This window comes from Triturus cristatus, chromosome 1_2 (assembly GCF_964204655.1).
Source record: "Triturus cristatus chromosome 1_2, aTriCri1.1, whole genome shotgun sequence".
In the NCBI taxonomy this organism is placed as follows: Eukaryota; Metazoa; Chordata; class Amphibia; order Caudata; family Salamandridae; genus Triturus; species Triturus cristatus.
The window spans coordinates 776,131,607-776,141,165 of record NC_140580.1 but is presented as its reverse complement, the minus strand read 5'-3'; positions in this window follow the sequence as shown (position 1 = coordinate 776,141,165).

Sequence of the window (9,559 nt, the reverse complement as noted above, 5' to 3'; positions counted from 1 at the left end):
AAGAAGCCAGTTTCTCATGGCTTGGGGAATTTGCTATAACCATTTTCCCACCAACCTATGCCCGCCTAGAAACATACATTTTAATAAGTGATCTTAGAGTGGGCAATCCAGTGCAGTAACTAGCTAAGTGTCCAATGACCAAAAGAAATATCACAAAGGGATCTTCAGAGCTGTTCAAAGCTGCCGGCCTACTGAAAACCATAAACTACAGAACTACCTTTCACATCTCCTCATGCAGCACACTGCTAAGTACTGCACCACATAACATAATAACTGCACCTCAGTGGACATCATGCACAACGTGGAAACGCTTCCCACATAGGATCAAATACAAAGACAACACTCTATCAACCATACACCCTCCATGGTTGGCAAGCACTTCAGTGCCTCAAATCGAGGAGTAAGCTCTATATAAATGTTGTTGCAGCCTCTGCTTTACTGGATCCATACAATCTCATCCTTACTGTATCTCATTTTCCTTCAGTTTCAATTTTAATTTGTATTTGTGTTGTTTTATTCTCTTGCAATTCTGTATATTTTAGCTTTAACTAATAACCTACGAACTCTCACACTTTTAATTCTGCATCTATTGTCCTCACTGTTCCACAGGATCCATCTGCCTTTCTCCAAATGTTTTAGTTTACCACCTTGGAACCTAATCTTTAGATTGCTTCATGTACCAGGTATTTATCTTGGAAAGCTCTAAAAATTCCATTAAAACACCAAATATTTGCTCTTCTGCTTTTAAATCCTTCCTGTTGTTACTGTGACACTCTTGATAACTCTATCTATTTTACAGATTTCATTTTTATAGTTGTGTTCTGGTTTCTACAACTCATAAACTGTTTTGGATATAAGCCTTTCCATTGAAAAACACTAAAAAATATGTCATTGTTATGTTGACAGAAATGCTTGTACATGCTAGAGCTTATAATGGAGATGAAATAGTTAATCATGTCCTGTTAAATTAAAAATGATGTAATACCTCCTGTCTCTCCATAAGGGGTGAAAATAACAGAGAAATCCACAAATGACACTTAAGATCTGCGAATTGGCAGTTCAAAATATTTGAACATTTAGGGTAGGACACATGTATATTGAGCCACAGCAGTTCCTGTCAATGCATTCAAAGTTTGACAGATGGCTCTGTCAACATGACAGCCGTACAGCAAAATATCAATGTTTTTTCTTTATTGCACCTGCCACCATTTGTCTTGCCCTCCATTCTCCATGTGAATGCTCTTGCTCCTTCTCTGCTGTCCTCCATGGTCCATTGTACAGCCGCTGCCCATGCCAGATTGCCTTCTCTGGTCAGCTTGCAGCCTCTGCTCCCAATAACCTTGCATTATGTACCCCAGGTGCATGAACCTGTCCCCTTCCAATCTACTCTTCATGGTCAGCTTGTGCCCCTTCCAGCCTGCCCTTTGTTCCCAGCTTCCTGCCCCTGCCCTCATAACCCTTGCTACCGGACTGCATCCATGTGCCCCTGCACCCTCCCACTAGTCATCCGCAGGCAACTTGCTGTCCCTCCCCATGCTGGATTGCCTTCCGTGCCCAGCTTGCCTCCGTGCCCCTCCCCATGCCCTCTATGTGTGTGCCCCTGCATCCTCCTGCATACCCTCCTAAATCCAGTATTTTGCATCTATGTCAGCAAAACATTCTAACAAGCAGACTGAAACATACTTCAGAACTAGCAGCAGTCTACCAGTTAACTTTCCAGGGGACTTTTGAAACTTCACACAGTGTTTTAATAAATGACTAGGGTGCTAATATTTGAATTTATGATAAAGGTACGGCAAACCTGAATCCATCTTGATGGAATCAAAGCTGCAAATCTTAAAGCATTTTATTTAGAAATTAACATCATGAGGGGGTTTGTTTTGACATAGAAATTATTGATATAGGTCTAGCAAGCTAAAATAAGGATACATGGTCCATGAGTTCTCAAATGTATTTCTCATCAATGTCAGTAAAACATTCTAACATGCAGACTGAAGCATGTACTTCAACACCAGCAGCAGTCTGCCAGTTCACTCTCCATTGTGCAATTGTGGCTTCCCACAGTGCTTAAATAAACAACTAGAGGGCTAGAAATTGTATTTATGACATATTGTGGCCCACCTAAATCCATCTTGATGGAATCAAAACTGTAAAACCAAAAGCATTTCCTTTAGAAATGAAAAAAACAAAGGGGTTCTTTCTGTCATAGAAATTATCGTTAGTGCTTAAGAAAGCTAAAATGAACAAAAGCAGGTGTCAGAGGCAGTGGCAGCACAATGAGCCACAGAGGGTAGGGGAGAGGAGTAGGGGCATGTATATGAACAAATGAGGGCTAGGGGAGGCAGGCAGGGGCTTTATGCTGACAAGGGCAGGAAGGCGGCAGAGCTGGTGACAGCACAATAACCACTGAAGAAGGGAGGGGACAGGGGCATGCACATGGACAAGAAAAAGAGACAGGGAAAGCAAGCTGACAAGGCAGGGCAGACAGTAGTGGCAGACAGTTGAGGACATGGGGAAGGGGCAGTGGCACACACAAGGACATTGCAGGGCAGGAAGAATGGGCCAGGGGCATGCACACAGATGATGAATTTGTTAGAAGGAATAGGGTAGGGGCAGCTAGCTGGCCAGTGAAGCGCAGGTGGCAAGAGTAGTGGCGACACAATGGACCACAAAGGGCAGAAGGGAGGGGACAGGGGCATGCACACAGTGAGAAGGGGTGAGGGTGGCAGAGGCAACAAGCTGACCAGGCAGGGCATGGAGTAGTGGCAGTGGCAGCACAACAGACCATGGAGAGAAGGGGGCAGGGGAACATACGCAGAAAACGGAGGGCAAGGGATGGGGCAGCTGAAAGCTGACTAGTGATGACTGGCAGCAGGGACAGCGGTTGCACAACTGACCACAGAGGGCAGGAGGTGGGGAAACACAAACGGACAATGAAGGGTAGGGGCTATGAAAGAAGGGGTAGCAAGCAGGCAGGGCAGACAGTTAGGCAGTGGCAGCACAATGCACAAAGTACTGTGGATAAGAGGGAGGGGCAGAAGCACATGTATACGCAACAGAGGGCAAGGTGGCAGGGGCTGCAAACTAAAAATGCAGAGCAGATGGCAGGGCAGTGGCAGCACAACAATCCATTGGAGATCGCTGTGGTAATGTATGGGGCAGATTTGGGGTTGAGCTAGGTGTCAATGAGGAAGACGATGTCGGATGCGAGGTTGGGGATGAGGTCCCATAATTCAGTGGAATGCTTGCAAAGTGAACGTGTGTTGAGAAGGGCACATGTGGGTTGGTTTTTTTGTTCAGGTGTTGTCTGTGGTGTGTTTGGGGTGGGCTGGTCAGTGGGCTGGTGTGAGTGCAGTGGCAAGTGAAAAGGCAGTGGGTGCAGGTGAATGGTCCTACCGTGGAGTGTAGGTTGGCGTCGTGGCAGTATTTGTTGTGGTATCAAGGGTGTGGAGCTCGGTGATGGTTTATCTTGGGGGGGCCGGAGGGCCAGGGATCGGCTGCTGGGCATGGTCCAGGTGCAGATGGGTGCAGACAGACCTGCCTTTGGTGTGCCTTTGGCACGCCATCAGCGGTCCCAGACCCCCCAGGATATAGCGGCATGGATTAGCAAATTTAGCGGCACAAATATGGAAATTTAGCGGCACAAATATGGAAATTTAGCAGCATATTTGCAGCAATTTATTTTACTCATAATCATTCATTGTCAGCCTTAAATCAATGGAAACTGTTTTAGCAGAGTATTCAGCTTTGAAATAGGCAAACTGGGATATTGAACATAGGAAGCAGCCCACAGGTGAAGGCTGTTATCCCTTGGAAATGCAATCTTCCATTTTCTTTATTATAGGTTCTGAGAAGCCCATCAACGATGGCCTGGTAGCATCCCATAGGAAATGGCATTCCAGAATCTACCTTAGTGAAATTAAATATTTGCCTAAGAACACACAGTTTCAGCAAGGAAACCACGATTTTATCCAGATTTTCTGGTTTCACTCTGAAGTGCGGTGAGAGGCCCCTGGGCAGTGAGAGTCAGTGCCCCCTTTGTGGTGGGGCCAGGGGCCCTGTTGTGTGGTGAGAGGACCCTGGGCAGTGACAGTCAGTGCCTCCTTTGGGGTGGGACGAGGGGCCCTGATATGCGGTGAGAGGCCCCCTGACGGCCCTTGCAGTGTGACCTTTGTGATGGAACCAGAAGATGTGCCCACCCCCCACCTATTTAAAAAGGCTCCCTTGAGCTAACGAGCTGACAAGCTCTGGTTGATGCACCTGCGCCCAGCGATGGGTACTGAGACCTGAGAAGACTTTGGGCAGCATCTCCAGCACCCCCAAAAAAGTGTTGCTCTACTGAGGAAGGACAATTTTCCTCAAACACGTGTCTAAAGATACACAGCACTGGCTGCAGCAACAAAGGTGAAAAACGAAAGCTTGACACCGAAGAAAGTGTTATCATGCACTGCATTTATTATGATGCATCGAGGCTGAGTGCTGGAGTGTGAGGCTGTGTGCGCCCACCCCCCTCATATTTGAACCATAAGATGTGTTTGTTAGTTTAACTCTCGCTGCTGGCAGCGGAAGTTTCTGAAGGTCACGAGTTCACACAAGGCAAGGTAGACCCGCCTTTAATCCATCCATCCCAGGGCGAGAAATTAGCACTCGCTGTTATTTGCAGCGCTTAGAAACGGCAGGAGTGTGGTATGAAGCACTACATACAAACAAGTCGATGTTACTATCACAATCATTCCGTCTTGCTGCTCTAGACTGCAGAGGACCTGGGATAATCCTACTTTATTTGATTCCGTCTTGCAGGGTTTGCTGATCTGTTACGGTTTATCTTCGAAGATCATTGCACCCCCACAGGCTCGCGCCCGTTTTGCTACCGCCGCCCTCCATGGCGCAACAAGGTAGTTTTTGTGGGCAGGATATGAGCTGCTTGTACAACTGTTGTAAAAGTTCTGAACATGTGAGAATGTCACAAGGGAGGGTTTGATGAAGAGGAATGAAAAAACCCACCAGATTAATTGCATCACCTTACTGGCACGGAGCAGGCACTCCAGACAGCGCGGTAGCCTGGGAAGTGTGGGAGGCTGCGGGTCGAGCACCCCATCTCTCCCACATTCAGGCTGCCATGTTACAGCCAGCTCGGAAAGCCAAGGTCAGGCAGCCCAGGCCAGGGCCTTTGTTGGATCCTTTAACTCTGTTCCCATGATGCCCCTCCGCGTCTCTTCTCGTCTCGTGGGTTGTGTCTGCTCTTGGGGGCTGAGTAAAGGGGCAGTTGTGAGAGCCTGTGACCGGCTGGGAGCAGCCAATGCGGCCCTAGTAGAATTTACAATACACTGGGAGCAGTGAACAACTGCGCATGCCCCAATTCCATATGAAAAAGCATCCTCAGGGCGGGCCTCTGCTAAGAAATGCCCTGGTGTTTACGCTGTGCCTACAACAGTAGTGTCAGGGCAGAGGGCATGTGTGCTCTCTGCACCTTTCATCCCAGGGCATCAAGGACACTGTGAAACATGGCATTCGGAGGGAGTATCTCCAGAGGAAGAGACTGCCCTGGTATCTGCCCTATCCCTACAACAAGTAGTGTCAGGGTAGTGGGCATGTGTGCTGACTGCCCCCTTCTTCCTAGGGCATCAACGACACAGTGAAACATGGCATTCTGAAGGTGTATCTTCAGATGACACTGGCCTGGTATCTGCAAATGCCTACAACAGTAGTGGCAGGGCAGAGGGCATGATCTCCTTCTAACATGTCAAACAGCACTCCAGCTGTGCACACGGCGCCCAGCAGAAGGCAGATCTCGCTTGGGCCATGCTGTTTTCAAACAGCGTCCTGTAGTGAACAAGTTCGGAAAATGGAATGCATCTGAGAGACCCTATCCCCGGAAATGGTAAGCTTATTCAGTGCTTTAATTATTCTGTGTGTTTTTTTTTTTTAAATGTTGATGGTATATTTGTATTGTTCTATGCCTGCGTGAATTCGATTCAGGATGCTATTTTTATATTTTCAAACAAATTTTCAAGTTACAACAGTGACTCCATTTAAAATGGATGATCATACATGAAGAGGAAGGATGCACCAGTACTAAAGGGGTGTTTGGTTTTGTCATTGTCATGTAACAACCTTTTCCCTGCATTCCTTCAATTTTGTGGGCACTTTTGTAAAAATCGCGGAATTTTTACAAAAGTGCCGATTTCGCGGGCACTTTTGTAAAAATCGCTGCATTTTTACAAAAGCGCCGATTTCGCGGCAAACCGCGAAATCGCGGAATCTCGAAATCCTGGAGGGTCAGCCCAATGGGCATTCGTGCTGTGGCCTGCATTAAGTAGGTCCTGGGGTGGGCGAGGCCTCTGTTGGCAGGAAGAATTGTGAGTAGGAAAGCCCAGTTGCGAAAGACCCAGCAGGAAAACCGGGGCAACTGCGGCATCACTGGATCTGTATGGAACAAGCAGGAACTGGAGACCACAGGCAAGTGGCACGCTAGGTGCCTGCTCATGTAGTCGTGCTGCAGCCACCATTAGGTAGTCCCCGGGGTTAATGGGGCTTCTGTTGGCAAGAAGAATGGTGAGTGGGAAAACCCAGTCAGGGAAAACCCCACAGGAAAACCGGGCAGCTGCTGTGTGTCACTGGATGCGTCTTGTACAAGCAGGAACTGGAGGCCACAGGCAAGTGACAAGCTAGGTGTCCAAGTGCCTACCCCAGAAAACAAAGGGAAGGCAGAGGACATTAGCAATAAGCCAACCAAACAGGGCAGGCTACAGAGCAGTGGCAACACAACAGACAGCAGAGGACATGACAAAGGGTGCAGGGGCATGTACACGGAAATGTAGGATGGAGGCATGGGCAGGAAGCTTGCCAGGCAGGCCTGGTAGATGGGTCATTGCCAGAACAATGGAATGCAGAGGGCAGATGAGAGAAGTAAGGGGGACAGACACATAGAGCAGAGGACAGAGGGAAAGGGCTGAGACAAGGGCAGCAAGCTGACCAAGGAGGGAAGACCAGCATTGTCTTGGGTAGCAAGCTGATCATGGATGGCAGGGTTGGGGGGACAGGGGCACGTAGACGGAGAACATGTCTCTAGGGGTTGGGGCAAGTTCAGCAAGTTGAACATGGATGGCAGGCAGGAAAGGAAGTTAGAGATAGTAAGCTGACCCCAGAGAGCAGACCAGCATGGGCTGCACAACAGAGCACGGAGGATTGGACGATAGGGCAGGGGCACACACACAGAAAATGAAGGTCAGGTGGGAGAGTGCTGGGGCAGTATGTTGACCACAGAGAGCTGACTGCTGTGGGTTAGGCACTCATGAAAGTAGGTCTGTGTCATCCCCCCCACGCATGGTGAAGCTGAACATGATAAAAAAACAAAAAGAGGGGTGCCAGTAATTCGACAAACAAAATGGCTGCACTGCAGTGAGACTCTGGCTGTTGGAGGCCACAATCCATGCTGAATTGCCATAATATACTGCACTACAGGGTGAGCAGCACTGTTCTGATAGAGACCGATGATTTAAGGTAAACAGATCGAATCACTTCTCGAAACCGACAGAGGCAGCTGAGACACCATGCGGCCTGGGAGAGATGGCAGTACCACGCACATTCTAACAACATGCTCAACACCCCCTCCCAACACACATGCCAGGGACGTTTTAACACATGGGCAAATTAAGGTCCTGGCACAGGGACCCAGCCTTTCATGGAATCCCCTCTTAGAGCCAGATATGTTCTGCAAAGAGACTTGGCCTGATGACAATTAATGATCCTTAAATGGATTGTTCTAAATATCATTTTGCTTTAAATTATTTTTTAATGTGGGTGATTTATGGGAGTCTGTTACAGACATTTGCAGAGAAATGTTTGTTTCTCAACACTACGCAACATCAATTAAAAGGCTTCTTTTAGATCAAAACAGGATCTCACATATGAGAAGTGGGAGGGAGTCACAAAGATTATTTACAATAATATTTGTGGACTGCTGCTGTATTATAATATTTCAAAATCAAATCACTATCCCTGAATATTAGATGTGAATACATTTAGAATGTGGACCAGTGGGCTTGTGCACTGTCAGAGACCTGGCCAAGCAGGGCATGAAAGAGCTGAAAATGGATAATGAACTCAGAGCTGTTTCGAACAGGGGCCCACGAAATATGTTAGGCCCAGAGCCCCCCAAATCCTTAAAATGTCCCTGCAGTGGCCACACAAGCAACAACAACACCCAAACCACAGAAAACCTGCAGGTCAACATCCACTTGCATGCAACCGAAATATGGGACCTGTTGAGCAGCGATGCAATGACATCCTCTTCATCACAGAGACCTGGTTCACCCCTCATTGGCTCCTAACATTGCCACGGCAATACCAGTGGGCTACAAGATCACTAAACATAATCGCCTTGACAAGCCAGGAGGAGGACTCGTTATCCTACAGAAAGAATCCATCAAATGCACAACATCTACAGAGAACGCCATCCCATTCATGGAACACCTGCACTTCAAGCTGCATATCTCTGAAAACTTCACCCTGAACATATCCATCGCCTCCTGATCACCTGGGCCACAAGCCACCTTTATCAACCTTCACTCACCATTGACTCCAGAGCCTACATTCTACTTGGTGACCTCAAATTTCACTTGGAAGACCGAAACGACCCATGCTCCACAGCACTCCAAGAAAGCTCGAGCAACTTCTGACTGACTAAGCTCGTCTCAGAACCAACACACACCACAGGACACACACTGAACCCCATCTTTACCACAAGAGCCAGCATCAAATACAAATACATCACACTGCTCACATGGGCTGACCCCTTCATCATCCACTTCCAAATGAACATACCTCAAGTGAACACCCCTACCAGGTTCAGCATTCCGAGTCACAGCTGGGGCAAAATTACATAGGTAGAATGTCTGAGCACTCCCTCGGCATGAATCAACCTAGCCCCACAGACAGCCTCGACAAGAACATCAACAACTTTAGCAATTGGATCAAGAGCTGCGTTGATTCCTTCGAACCCATCAAAGCCAACAAGCATAGTAGATCAAGCAAGAAGGTCAGCTTCTACACAGAAGACCTCCAAGACACCAAGCAACACTGTAAACAGCTAGAAAGGAAATGGAGAGCCAGCCACGACACCTTCGACAGAACTACTTAAAAGGCCGCACTCAGACAATATCACCAGCAAATAAGAGACACTAAGAAAAAAGGATTAGTGGACCGCATCGAAGGAAGCTTCAACAGCTGCAAGGAATTCTTCTTGATCGTTAAGGATTTCACCTTGCCCTCAGCCAATGTCAACAACACTGCTGCCTCTTAACAACTCTGTGACAACCTATCTAACTTCTTCCACAGCAAAAGTTTGAACATCTACAGCAACATCGAACACCAACTCAACCCCAGAGAACTCATCACTAACCTACCCACCACCAACCAAGATGGCCACCTCACTGAATAGACCACCCTCACCAGAAACAACACAGTGGCAATCATGCGGACCATCCACTCAGGAGCCCCAAAGGACCCATGTCCACACAGCATTTACAAACTAAGAACATCACCAACTGGCACCAAC